We start from the raw sequence: 15321 nt of genomic DNA on the forward strand, positions 1-15321 counted from the left end.
TTTGGCAGCAGAAAAAAAGCATTATTTTCCAATTTGAAATTATAAATATATCTTATATGGTTAAATATACCTATATTCCTCTTTCTTTTGTATAGATTTAAGGTTGATGTGTATTTATTTTTAAATTACTAAGTTCATTCCTACTTATAATTAAGCAAGAACCTATATAATACTTTTAGGGGAAAATGTGTCATTTTTAATTTTAGACTGTCTTTGTAAGTGGCTGTTTCTATCAGCAGAAAGTCTTTCCATGACTTCATTTTGTAGAACAGTCCACAATTCACAGAGATCTGCTTGTCTTTGTCTCCTGTGTCTTCTGTTTTAGCTCAGAGTCTGTGCTGTGTTTGACCATGCCCCTGTCCATTTGTTAACAGGAAGATGCCTTCCTTCCTCCTGACTTTGGTCATACCAGCCAACATAGGGCTGCATTTCCGCACACTATGAGCAAGGAGCCTTAATTCTCATAGGACAGGATTGGCTTTATGGGCTGTGCCAAGCTTGGGAGAACCAGAAGTGGCTTATCCTGCAGCTGTGGTCTCCAGGAAATCTCCCTCCTCCACCCCTGGTTTTGCCATCTGCTGCTGCATCTGCTTGATTCAGCCTGTGTGTAAATGGGAGCCAGGTTCATCCACTGTATTCTGCCCTTGGGAGAAGCCCCAACTTCTGTGTTCTGCTTTTCAGTTTTTAGGGGCTTCTTTTAAAAATCTCATTCCATATTATTTTCCTGTGTTCTTTGACAAAGAAATCTTCCTAGCCGCCAGTCTCATGTTATTCTGGGAAGCTTTGGCTTTGGTCTGATTTTGTTCATTTTCAAATAGATGAGGCATCTTGTCTGACTAGCCTGACATTTTCATGCTTTTGATTTGAGCTTTTTTAGGTTGTAAACTTGGGTTTTACTTGCTGTAACTTTGGTGACATTTGTCATGGTTTGGGATGGTACTTTTTTTCCAGCCCTATGCTTCCAGAAATAAGACTCAGACTCAAAAGTTTAATTACAATACCTTGGCTATGTAGCTCTACTCTGACTAGATTATAACTACAATAATCCAATTATTTTTAACCTACATTCTGCTATGTGGCTAGTTGCTTGTGCTCAGGTACCATGTACCCATCTCCTTAAATCCTTCCAGGTCAATCTTGACATGCCTGGCTCTATCCCAGATTTCTTTCTGCATCCTAGATGTTCTACCTTCTATTTCCTGCCTAAGCCATAGCTTTTTAATTAACAGGAATGTATCCATACAATACACAAGATATTTTCTCTACATTGTACTATAGATGTTGATGTAAGTTCATAATTAATGGAACTAGACTTAGAGGAAAAACAAGATTTGGAAGTTATTAGTCCCAGGATAGGAGAGAGTTGGATGCAGGAATAGCTATAAAATTTAACTTATTGGCAAGGGCTTGAAATATGGCTAAGCAGTTAGAAAGTCTTCCAACCTTAGTTCAATTCTTGTGACTCATATGGTTGAAGGAGAAACCTGATATGAAAATTGAGAGTTATAGTCTGTGCCAAAGATTCACTGAAAATATCTAAGTTAATAGAGAAAAGCAGAAAAGGGAGACTTAGTCTATGTGGCTACCCTGGGAAGACAGATAAAGAAATCCAACCATTGGACTGAGCAAGGGGACCCCAGTGGAGGAGTTAGGGAAAGGACTGAATGAGCTGGAGGGGTTTGCATGGCTCCTGCTGCATATGTAGCAGAGGATGGCCTTATCTGGCATCAATGGGAGGAGAGGCCCTTGGTCCTGTGAAGGCTCAATGCCCCAGTATAAAGGAATGCCAGGTCGATGAGGTGGGAGTAGGTGGGTGGGTTGGGGAACACCCTCATAGTAGCAGGGGGAGGGGGAAAATGAGATAGGGAGCTTGTGGAGAGGAAACTGGGAAAGGGGATAACATTTGAAATGTAAATAAATAAAATATCCAAAAACAAATAAGTACATAAAAAAGTCCATTCATCCCCCCCAAGACCACCTTCAGGAACCTAAACTGAGATTAAAGTTTAAGTATATAGCCAAAGATATGTAGTCTTAGATGTCCTGGCCAAGTTGTAGTACCCTACTACCACAGTTGTCCTATTGCTGTCTGGGATTCAGTTTCATCCTACTAGCTAGTCTGACAAGGTGCTAAATCTGTGTAAAATATCTATTTGGGGGAGATAAGTTTCCTTTTTAACTGGAGCTTTTCCTTCTCTGAGTATGATATTTTGGGGGAAATCTTTAGTTCTTTAGGGGTACTTTGTTTCAGTAGTCTAATAGTCAGATTGAGGGATGAAAATGTCTCTTGAATTTCAGACTGTTTAGGAGATGAAAGAGATTGACTGTCTTGCCTCATCTTCACAGCTTCCTCAATGTCTGTCTTTCAGACATTGGATCAAGAGGCCCTAGAATTCCTGAGTCTTAGTCTTCATATTTTTCAGGTGCCTAGATAATCCCAGTTTCAAATATTAACCAACTATCAAGATGGTCAGGAAAGAGCAATTGGAGGTAGGACAGAAGCAAGATACATCCTTCAGAAACCCTCCCCAGTTACCTACTTTACCCAACCAAATTTGCTTCCTAATGTTTTTGCACTTAAAAAAAAAAAACCAGCCATCATATTATAAGTTCATCATTAGATGAATCCATTGGCAAAGTAAGAGAGCTTTTGTGGCTCAAACACTTCTCAGTTGTTGGATCTGGCGACTTAGTCTGCAATATGAATCTTTTCTAGGAAATGTATATCCAATTAATAATACCAGGTCCTTTTGTTCTTTCTTTCAGATGTTCTATTCAAATCGGAGTATATGTCATTGATGTCAAACAGAATTTCATGTCCTTTAATATATTTAATCATTATATTTTTTCTTAATTTGCTCAGAGAGATGCTTGTTCTCTATTGTCTCAGAAGACAACCTGTTCATTTCAGAGATCTAATGAATAAAATCAAGAAAGGTAAAGAAGTCTGAAACCATTTCTTCTTGAAACACAATATTCAGATGTGATGTACACAAAATCGTGTAACCCAATATTCTTTATCAATGGAGGTCTCAAAACACTCAGAGATTCTCAGATTATGAAAACTATTCTCCCCAGCCTCCTTGTGTGGTTCTTTCAGGGCTAGTGTGTAGTTGTATTTGATACTCCCCTCAAGATCTTAGAATTCTTTCAGAGGATTCCTTACTGGGTGAATGCAAGGTAACTTCTTCCTCTTTTATCTAGCTCAAAGTTTCACAGAAGCCCTTCTCTGTAGATACTACAATCTTTAGGCACTTAGGAATGGAGACAAAGCTATAATGGACAGGGTCCCACAGCATCTAAGTCATGTTTTCAGGCTGATGGGCTACACAGTTGTGAAAAAAACCAAGAAGATATTTATTGTTTGATATTGTTTTTAAGTCTGTTTTGTCCATAATCTTAGCTTCACCAAATTCTAAGTTCTATCTTCTCTAAAAGTTCCTAACCCTAACCCTAAAAGTCTTACTTATGAGGCTTTAGCTCCAGCATAACTTGAATAAACAAATAGATCTATCACCAAGACCTTCAAGAGAGTGTCTGTATTCAACAGTTTTCTTGCTGTTCTAGTGCATTCACCAAGACTTAACTTCCTAACTTTTCCTATTGACTCTTTTTTACAGTTTTGAATAATAAAATGGCAGCTTGCTGTGTGCTTATCTGTGAGTGTATACTGTATGTTGTCTTTCTGAAGATCTACTTGAACTTCAGGAAAAGAGGTGAGTGGAACGAGAATGGGATCTGGCATTTCCCCTCTTCTCTGTCCAGTGCCTTCTCATCCTGGAACTACTTAGCTGAGTAGTCACACCAGTATTAGTCATGGTTTCAATAACATCCCAGTGGCTTCAAGTACTACCCTTGGAATGACATATTTTTCAAAGTTTTAGTCTTCTATCATGAGTATATTTTTATACTCACAGTTATAATTGCTTGTATAACAATGAAATGATTTATTTCTCCAGGACTGGTCTTCATTTAATGAGCTACAGACAGTCTTCTACAAAGCACAATTTTCTGATGCCACTTATTATTTACACTAAACCAATAATTTATAAACATTAAAATACTTTTGGTTTAGAGATTCCTTTAGAAAATTAACAAAAGCACAGTTTTTCTCATTTGATTTTTCCTTTTCCTTTTCCAAGACCTCTCAAAGCTGTTAATTAATCTTCTTGGGTATATACATATAGATTATTTGAAAGTATGGTCACACCACAGCAGGCACCACTCATGGGATAGTATCTGAGGGTTCAGAAATACCTTTAACTTCATTATGGATATTAGGAAGTATTTATTAAAAAAAACAACCACCAAAGAAACCCCAAATATCCAGTTATTATCATAAGGAATTTGCACAATATATAAGACAAAATTTATCAGATGTTAGATATAAATATACTCCTTTCCAGTTTAACGTATATTTCAGAATGGCTGCCAATAAAACTCACACCATCTACTTCACTGTAAATCATTAAAACAAGCCTCAAATCTCAAATAAATGAAATGAAAGAAAATTGAAAAATAGCATAACTGTATAAAAATATGGAAGATATAAGTAACTTCCAGCAGTATGGAATATACTAAATACCCCAAGCCAGTCTTTCTGATTACAGTACATATTTCTATCCATGTAACACTTATACAGCTATGTAATTTTAAAATTATTTTGAACACCAAGAAAGCAAGAACATTACTTTGAGTAGTAGAAAATATAAATGTATGTGAATACGTTCTCCCTTGTCTTTCCCTTTCCCTCTATTTTTATGTTTTTGCTTGGATTGTGATGTCCCTCTTGAGAATTCTTACAGAAGTATCCACATTTATTTGGTGGGCCCAAAGTAGCAAACACTGAAATAATCTGTAAAAAAATTTACTATGTAAAGTTGTACACCTCATGGAATACTATGAAGAATAGAATTTAGGAACTGGAGAGATGGCTTGTAAATACTTAGGAGCACTTGCTGTTCTTGCAGAGGATTTGGATTCTGTTCGAACATCTATAGGGCAGCTCACAACTCACTATATCTACAATTTTAGAGGTTCTGAAGACCTCTTCTGACTTTGAACACTCATGTGTATAAAATAAAAAATAAATATATGTTTTTCAAAAAGAAAATAATTTAGAAATTATTCTCCCATATCAAGATTGCAGCTATTAACTGTCATGAAAAATTGAAGACAAAGACTGCTAAAGAGGTTTAGATTTCAAAATTAGCAACCATGGTCTGAACTTCTTGGATATATTAAATATATGAAATCTATATTTTTATTTAAAAATGAAATAATGGACTTAAAATACTAACAGACAAAAGAACTATAATAAAAATTTAAGAATATTTAAAAGCCCAAGTAGAATTTTTATATAAATTGAATTATACTAATTGAAATAAAAGTAAACCAGTGGAAACATTAAACAACAAAGCAAATATAATGAAAAAGAACTGGACTAGAGATATCAGATAAGATGCAGTATGTACATACATAGCTAACCACATATAGCATGAACCCAGATTATGCATCAGTCAGCCCTCATAAGAGAAGCTTCTACTTTTAGTAGATGACAACACAGAGATCAAGCAAGGTACAGAGCATACAAGATGTCTGAATAGTCATTTCTAAGCGTGATATTTATAGCACACCTCCTGCCAAGGCTCATACATCATTGCAGAAGAAGAGAAAGAAAGGTTGTAAGAGTCATAGGTGGTGGATGACTTCAAGGAATCAGTGTACACAGGAATACACAGTGTACACAGTGTACAAGGAATAACTATACAGCAGGACAGTTATGCACATGAACTCATAGCATTTGAGACAGGATACACATGACCTCTGTAGTCTTGGGCCAGACACAATTCTAGCATGGAGAGGAGGTTGGGAATGAAATTTCATCCCTAGTGTGAAAGTATTGATATTTGATAACTCCTGGGAGAGGGAGAGTCAATTTTCTTTAGAGATGTGGCCTCTGGTATGTTGTCTGTCCTCAAGTGAAGGACACACATCCAATGTTATATAGGCTTCACTTGGTGTGTGTTTGTGTGTGTGTGTGTGTGTGTGTGTTTGTGTACATGTGTGCTCATTGGACCCATGTATTTTCTCTGTGCTCTTTCTGAAACATCTTGTATTGGAAGCTCTGGAAACAGAGAATAAAAATAAACAAGATTATGCTTTCAGCTACTGGTAGATAAATGATTAAAAATAACAACATCTTATAGTGTTCTTATATGGCTCAAACCACACTGCACAGACTCTTGGACACACTCAAACTGCAAAACTTTGCCATAAAATTATGGATAGGTGACTTAAACTTTGGGCAGAAATAAAGGCTACTTAAAGCTTCCTTTTCCTCTTTCTTGTTGACTAGGGTCCTGTGATCTGGTTTCTTAACTTATCCATGTTTCCTTGTCTGTATGTACTTAAGATATGCCTAATATTTCTTTGTTTTTCTCCTCAGCTTCTATTTTGGATGATGCATACCCATTGTATAGTAATTGGCTGTGGGACATATACATAATCTTGACTGTAACGATGATATTTTTTCACTGGGCTCATTTTGTTTCTACTTTGGACCCTAAACCGTAAGTGAAGATAGGGGTGGAAACTCCAAGTCTCTTGTCTCTCTTTCTGACTCCCTATGAATCAAATCTTTGCTTGTTGAAACTGAAGGAAAATAGAGGCTTGGATTATTGCTATCTTTTTTTAAATTCCATAAGCAAATCAGGAGCATTTTAGGATTCATATAGTCCTTGCTTAGTGTTTACTATGGTTGCATATAGATTTGCCTGTGGAGGAATATCTTTATTGAGTTAGTTGAAATGGGAAGATCTACCTTAACTGAAGCCTTTCTTATGGGGTTCACTGCTGTTCCTCCTTTAGGTACTTTCTGAAGTGCTATCCACAACCACGGGCACCCTTATCAGGCCCTTCCTGAACAGGTCTAGATAGACAGCCTTGAGCTTTGTTTCTTGAGAAAGTCTAATTTTGCAACTTTAATTCTGGATTCTTACTGAATGCTGTTTTAAGAAAGTGTCTTCTGTAACATACCAAGATCAAGATAAGCTGAGTTAAACTACATGAATTTTTATTTATCCAGCTACAGTCTAACTGTCCTTGAACAGTTACAAAGACATGCAATAAACCATACTTAGAAAAAAACCACCAGGGTTAACCAGAGAGAAAATAGACCTTCAGAGCTATTTAAACCTAATAAATAGAGAGAATCTGGCTTTTCCTCTTTGCAACATTAAAACTAATTAATTCATTAGTTTATTATATATAATATTAATAACATAATTTAAACACAGATGTAAAGGAAAAGTGTGGTGCAATTTTAGTAGTTTAAGAGAAAAACAACAGGGCTCACAAACTATAGACCTTGGCATCTGCTGGCATGGGAGATGGAGAAGAGGAAGAGAAACAGCCATGGCTTTTGCCATGGAAACTGGCAAGCACTCACATCTAGAAGGCAACATTTGTTTCACCGAGTGAATGAGAAAGCTCAGTGTCTATGATAGCATGCTTAGACACTTGGCCAGTATCTGAAAGAAAAAGAGAAGAAAAAGTGAAAGGTATAAAATACTTTAATAAAAGCATATTTTCTTTATTTAAAACAATATTGATTGGAGTCATAAGTTAAAAATTTTATATAGTCATAACATTTCTTAGTGGCTACACAGATTTTAATATGTATTTTCTTCCAAAACATATTCTAAAAAGAAACAATGTATATTTGAGGTCCTTTAGTTATTGATGGCTATGGGTTTCTTTTTCAGGACTTTTAAAAATGTAATTCCAAAACATGATTTATTTTGCTGTTTCCTTTCCATTAGCCAAAGTAAAGGGAGTGCAGTGTCATTCAGAGCTGGGACACCCAATCCTGTCCTTACACCATCTTTCCTTGATTTTTCCTTTTCTTTTTATTGAAAATAGAATTTTTCTTTTCTCACCAATATACCCTGATTGCAATTTCTCCTCTTCCTCTACTCCTTCCTGTTCCTGTCCACATTACCATCTATTGAGATCTGCTCTCTTTTTGTTTCATTAGAAAAAAAAAGGAAAAAGGCTTTTAAAGGGTAATAATAAAGTAAAACAAAATAAAATATAATAAGATAAACAAAACTAAGACCCAACAGATAAGTATAAGATATTTATTGAGGTTCTGATAAATATAAAGAAATAAATATACATGTGTTTGTCAAATACCTTTAAGTTAAATTCCCCTTTTCACAGGAGATACAAATGTATGCACAGTAACACATAGGACCTAGGTAAATTGACTTGGTATAGAATTTTAAAAGGAGTATACTGTTTAGTCTTTACAAAGGAAGGACGACATATCTTACTTACATTTCCAGGTGACAAAATTCTCAAAAGATAGTTTTTTTTAGTTGCTCAAAAATCCTAGACTGCTTTTGGTTAGACAAACTAGTATGCAAATTTAAAAGATTAATTATGGAATTGGCTTAAACATAGAGATATTTCAAATGTTAACTTCAAGTTAAAATTACTATTGATTATATAATTAGACTCAATATATATTCAGAAATTATATATATATACATATATATATATATAAAACAAAATGATTCTCAAGTCTTAGATAATAAATTTTATTAAATAATGTATGCATTTCTTATTGCTTTCAGGTATGTTTTAATAACTATACAATTATTTTATTTATAAATATCTTCCATAATTTGTCCAGAATATGGAATCAAATTTATATGGCTTACCCAAATAAATTTTATAGAAGTTTTATATATAATTAATTTGATAATAATCAGAGTTATTTTTATAGGTTTTATTAATGCTTTAACATTTCAAATCAATTAGATGTCTTAAACATATTAGTATATTTTTAACACAATTTTAAAAGGAAAAACTTTAAAAGACCAGATTTTAAAAATTTTATATTCTGTTGCTTGTGTTAGACTCTAAATAAAATTAGATATTTAAATTTCTGTTTGAGTTATAAATCACTTGGTAGCTCTAGTTAAATAGAGCTATTATGTAAGTGAGATACACATGTACACCTGGTAAAAAAGCTATTAGAGATAGTTGATACTATTTGCAAAATTGTATATAAGATGTCTCAAAACAACTTGTATAAGGTAAAATCATTAATATATCAATATAAAACCAGAATTTATTTTCTGTGTATAAAAATGTCTGTTTTAAAAATAATGTACTTGTAAAAATATTTGCAAAACTTTGGCTTAAATGAGAAGATGCTATGTTTCATTAGGATATTTTTTTTATTGTCAATTTCTCTGCTTAAGAAACTGTTTTCAGTAATCCCAGCACTTGGGAGGCAGAGGCAGGTGGATTTCTGAGTTCAAGGCCAGCCTGGTTTACAGAGTGAGTTCCAGGACAGCCAGGACTACACAGAGAAACCCTGTCTCGAAAAAACAAAAAAAAAAAAAAAAAAAAAAAAGAAAGAAAGAAACTGTTTTCAGAAAGTCAAGGTGTGGCATCCTTTACATTTTCCCAGTTCTGGATCTGTGAGATTGTATAAATAAGTCTCTTTGACTTGAAAGAATGACTTGGTGTTCAGAACATGCTTGTTTCAGGGTACAGCCCTGCTTTCTTGAGTCTATTCAGGGGATGAACTATGAGGCTTTGCTGCTCCTAGAGCCCCAGGACTGGGACAATGACATTATTATTTTTTTTTCAGTTTTCCTCGAGTAATTTGTGCAAAAGGTAACTCAGTGAAAGTGGAAGAAGACACTAAATGAGAACAGGTGTACCAGACTTGCATGCTGCCAGTGAGTGAGCCAAAGTGAGAGTTTGGAGAAGGGTTTATTTATCTATCTTGTTGATTTTTCTCAAAGATCCAACTCTTTGTTTCATTGATTTTTTATTTTTCTCTTTACTTCTATTTTATTGATTGCAGCCCACAGTTTGATTATTTCCTGTCCTCTTTTTTTATTGTAGAGCTTTCAATTGTTCTGTTAAGTTTCTAGCATGAGATATCTTCATTTTTTTTAATGCAAGCACTTAATACTATGAAGTTTCTTCAACACCCCATTACTCAGGGCTGCCAGAAGAAACTGTAGCTGCCCAGTGGCCATGGACAAATTGGGTTCACCTGAAAGGAGGGCTGGAAATGTAAAGGAGCCGGAGGGGCGAAAGAAACACGGAGCCAAGACAAAATTCTCTGATCAAGGCTCAAAGTTTAATATTCAGCTCTTGTATATGTAGAGAAAGCCCCACCTAACCCATCCTTTGTTTCAGCTGGATTATGTCGCAGATTATGTGGAAAGTCAAGATCAGCAGGCAGTCTATTCTTCTAAATTCATGTAGAAATTTGCACTTGCAGCCAGGGTGGATGACTCCACCTAGGTCTTATTATTGCAAGGTCAAATTCTTTCTGGCCTGCTTAAGGCAGGGGACAGGCACAAGAAACAAGGCTCCGAGTATTTGTTTGGAGGACCTGATCCATCAGTGCTTATTTAATGGGAATAATAACGGATTTTGCTGTTTCATGAGCTCACTGGTAATTTTTATCCCCTTCTTTGTGGCACACAATGGAGATGATGTAGCGTATCTGTGTTCATAAGGGAAATTGATCTGTAATTCCCTTTCTTTGTTGATTTTGTGAAGTTTGGATATCAGTGTGATTGTGGCCTCATAAAATGAATCTGACAGTGTTCCTTCTGTTTCTATTTTGTGGTATAGTTTTAGGAGTATTAATATTAACTCCTTTTTGAGAGTTTGGTAGAAGTCTACACTACAACCATCTGGCCTTGGGCTGTTTTGGTGGGGAGAATTTTAATACTGTTTCTATTTCCATAGAGGTGACAGTTATATTTAAATTGTTTACCTGATCTTAATTTAATTTTGGTAAGTGGGATCTATCAGAAAAGTTATCTCTTTCTTTTTAGATTTTTGAATTTTGTGAAGTCTAAGATTTTAAAGTATGACCTAAAGATTCTTTGGGTTGTCTCATTGTCTGTTGTTAATTCTAATTTCTGATTTTGTTAATTTGGATCCCCTTGGGAAGAGAGTTTAAAACAGATTTTTTGTGGGTGTTCTAGGAGCAGTTAAGAATGTGAATAGGAAGGATCAGGTGACAGAGAGGGATGAGAAGAAAGAGAGAGAGAAAGAGAGGAGAGAGAGAGAGAGAGAGAGAGAGAGAGAGAGAGAGAGAGAGAGAGAGAGAGAGAGAGAGAACTGGTAAAAATGACTCAAATTGGCATTTAGGAGCAATGTGTAAAGAAGACTCCTAGTAATGGATGCTATAGAACCTTAACTGGTCACCTTACATAACCAGGCGATGCGTGTAGTGGTGGGAGTGTACCACAAAACTTTTGACTATCTATGCTGTCTGGAAGGTGTACTCGGGTAATAGAGGTGCAGAATGTGTGGGGTGGGCAACATATGACTGGTCTAATTTGAGACCTATGCCAGCAGAGGAAGCTCATGTAATATACTGCCTGGATAACCAGGAATTGGAGGGTGAATAGCCTAGGGACCTAGGATAGAAAAAAAAAATAAAATGATTTCTAATTATATACACTACTATACACAAAGATTAGTATCTAGCCTAAACTGTCATCAGAGAGGCTTCCTCTGACAGCTGATGGGAGCAGATACAGAGACCCACAGCCAAATGTAAGGTAGACAGAAAGTCTAAGTTGGAGATCTCAATCAGATTCCTCACCTTAGGAGCTCATGTAAGCCTTCAGAAAGAGGGAGGGAGAATTGTAGGAGCCAAAGGTGTTGAGGACTCCACAAGATCAGTTTACAGAATTACCTAACAGCTCACAGAGACTGAAATAGCAAACACAGGGCCTGCAAGTGTCTTTACTAGGTCCTCTGTTTTATGTTACAGCTTGTTGCTTTTATGGAATGCCTAACAGTGGGAATAGGTGTCTCTGACTATTTTATTTTCTCTTGGGACCCTTTTGCTCCTACTGGGTTGTCTTGTTCAATCTTGGTGTGAGGTTTTGCCTAGTCTTATTGCATTTTGTCATTTCATGTCTCTTTGATATCCCCGGGAGGTCTACTCTTTTCTGAGGGGAATGGAGGATGAGTGGATATGGAGGAGAGAGGAAGTAGGAAGAGGAAACTGGGAGGAAAGGGGGGATGGAAAACTGCAGTCAGGATATATTGTATGAGAGAATAAATAAGACAATAGAAAGAAACTTCATAGTTTATGCTCATTTAGAAAAATAAGCTGTCCTGTAACTTTTGCCTCAAAAAGCTATGAAAATAGCAATTCTGGAGATCACATTTCTAAACTCAGAAGTTAAGATGGTGAGAACATCAATCTTAAGAGATCTGAAAAGAAAAAAAAAGAGAGAGATCTGAAAGCTGTTGTATATTCTCACAACCGCACAAGGGAAACTGATGTCTTTATTAAAACAGAGTGCTCTGTAAATACACCCAACAATTGAGACAAAATATCTGTATCTGCCAAGATTTGATTCCTCCAAACAATGTCAGATTCTGCCTTAAGTCTAATGGTTTTCTAGCACTGTAGTTCTTGAGTACCTCATTGTAGATAAGAACCTTTCTTTTAACATTGATATGGCAATTGTGAATAACAAGTTGCTATATAATTTCGTGTGTGTGTGTGTGTTGATGTGTCAGATAATAAAATTCTTTCTTCCAGGTTATGGTCAGATGTCCCACTTATCTTCTCCAAATATGAATCTTTCCATACAAAACTCTGAGTAAAATAATGATAAATCTGCTGAGTTCCAAGAAAATTATGAGGTGAACTGAAAAAATGATCCTAGGAACTTGTGAAGAGGCAATATATAATCAGCACCAAGAAAGTTGTGAAGACGATATCTTCAACCCTCTTCAGCCATTAAGATTGAATTGCTGTCTTAACTGGAAAACTTGAGGCCGTAAAGAAAGACAGAAAAGGATAATGACTTGAACTATAAAATTTATATCTATAAAACATAAAATCAAGGGGACTTCTGATTAAATTTTTTATGTCTCAAAAGTATACATTTTAAAAAATTAAACAGCAATGGTTGTTTATTTACACACATTCTCTCTCCATTAGCCATAAGAAAAGGCCACTTGCTTTGTAGATTAACCTCTGTAGGGGATACTCTGATACTCCACCTAAAAGCCCCTACTCCATGACTGAGGCATACTTTCTCTCAGTCCCCTGAGCATTTTCTGCTGACAAATTTGGCTTAGTTCCCTCACCAGAGATTGTCCTCCGCCATCCTGTCCAAACCTGTGCTTTCTATGTGGAAGTACCCTGCATCTAAGGACTAGGTGACTTGCAAATGTTCTGGGTCATTTGTCTCAGTCTGCAACAACTGTGACATCTACTCTGGCACACATAGCATCTGCTGAGACCAATATCACGTCTATACCACAGTTCATCTTTTCTTCAACATTTTTTCCCTTGCTCGTTTATATTACAGTTGCCAGCTGAGGTTACTTCTGGATAAAATTTGGATTCAAATCTCTGTTATTGAGTCTTTTCCAGGGACTAAGACAAAATAGTTAAGGCATTTCCTCTGGCTCCCAATTCACCATTTTTTTGGTATTATATCTCTTTCTCCTGAGTAGTCATAGACCTTGTAGATAGGTACTCTTGGCGGATAGTACCAACTTAGATAAGGAGAAGAAAATCATAGGCAGAGTCATAGTGACCTGTCCCAGATGATCCCCTGTTTTGGAAGATATCTGTACTCCCCCTGAACACCTACGCTTCCTGTGTCATCCCCTTATCCACATCCTTCCTTATTGTGTTTATAACCCCTGTGTGAAAAAGTAAAAATTATGATTTGATAAAAAGAAGAAATAAAATAACAACAAAAAAAGAATTATCAAAAGAAAAAGTACACATTTTTAAAAATACATTTTAATAAAATAGAATTACATTATATTCCCTCTTCTCTTTCCTCTCTCCAGCTCCTTTTACATACCCTACTTTCAACCCTTTTCCATGTACCTTCACTCAAACTGATACTCTCTCTTTTGATTATTATTGTTAAATATGCACATATGTATATGTATGCACAAATATATAAATACAACCTGCTGCACTGTTTTTGATGTTTGTGTCTATATAGTTCCAGGGCAAAAATATATAAATTTTGATGTCAAGATGTATCCACATGGCTTGTGATGCATACCCTCCTCCACATGTTAAATTCAGTAAGGATTGAACCAATGTAGATATGTTAAAATATGTTAAAAATGCTTTCTTGGCAATTTTTCTTCAAGTGTGAACATAGGTTTTCTTTTAGAAGAAAGGACAATTGAAAGCAATAAAAGCATCAATATAAAACTTTAGGGGAAAGTATTTTGAAACAAAAAAGAAATACACTTTTGTATAAGATCAGTGTTTACCAGCAAAATAAAATATTTTATTAGCTATTGAAAATTCCTAAAATATATTACTTATGCATCATCTTTGTAAATTATATAAACTAGTATCAAAATATAAATAATAATATCATAAGTAATATCTACCAGGTATGAAGAGATTTACATTTATAAAAAGTTAATTAGTAAACATAAAATGAATTACAACTCTAAATATTTCCTGGAAGAATTAAAACATATCAGTGAAAGGGTTTGGAGAAATGGCTCAGTGATTAAGAGTATTTGCTGCTCTTCCAGAGGACCAGAGTTTGCCTCACAGTATTCATGTTAGATAGCTCATAACCATCTGTAACTCCAGATCCAAGGGATCCAAAAACCCTTCCCAAGCTTCTTTTGTATACACACTCATATGCACATTCCCACATTCAGATACAGACAAAAATATACATAATTTTAAAATGAAAAATAAAATCCTTAAAATATACCATTCAGAAATATAAATGGACTGAAGAATCTGTTTCTCAGGATGATGCTAAAACTAAATGAAATAAAAAATATGTTTGGATATTTTTAGAAAATGTGCTTAAACAATGATAAAAATATTTTCAATGTAAAAAATAGAAAAAAAATCTGAATGTGAGTCATAGTCTTTAATGACTAGGCCATCTCTTCAATTCTGAATGATTCATCCATATTAACTAGCTTTCATAGTTTTGTAAGGTGCTATGTATGCTACCAGAGGAGAAAAGTAATTCATTTTACACAGAGATGAACTCTGTAAGCAAGCTTCTGTAATAATGGCATAGATATCAAAGGATTAACAAACCCTTTTTTCATTGGATTTGAGTTCCAAGCTCCTAGTTGAATGGCAAACTTAGTTCTGTTTATATTGTTTAACTGATTTTCTAGTCCAAAGTTCCAAAGTTTTCTGTTTCTCAAAACAAACAAGCAGACAAACAAACAAACAAAAATATCAGGGAAAGATTCTTCACAGCAACGCCCCACTCTTTGGTAATCAATGTC

The 15321-nt window shown here is 35.2% G+C and overlaps 1 pseudogene across 1 annotated transcript in view; it reads left to right on the top strand.

The window, feature by feature from the left end:
* The window catches only part of LOC117709517 (selection and upkeep of intraepithelial T-cells protein 10-like), a 32497-nt pseudogene extending 18406 nt beyond the window's left edge, over positions 1-14091 (top strand). The window contains exons 5-8 of the transcript XR_013110507.1: positions 2767-2937; positions 3621-3716; positions 6449-6572; positions 12611-14091. The product of XR_013110507.1 is annotated as a selection and upkeep of intraepithelial T-cells protein 10-like (transcript). The remainder of the gene's footprint in view (positions 1-2766; positions 2938-3620; positions 3717-6448; positions 6573-12610) is intronic.
* Positions 14092-15321: the final 1230 nt, after the last annotated feature.

Source organism: Arvicanthis niloticus, chromosome 5 (genome assembly GCF_011762505.2).
Source record: "Arvicanthis niloticus isolate mArvNil1 chromosome 5, mArvNil1.pat.X, whole genome shotgun sequence".
Classification (NCBI taxonomy): domain Eukaryota; kingdom Metazoa; phylum Chordata; class Mammalia; order Rodentia; family Muridae; genus Arvicanthis; species Arvicanthis niloticus.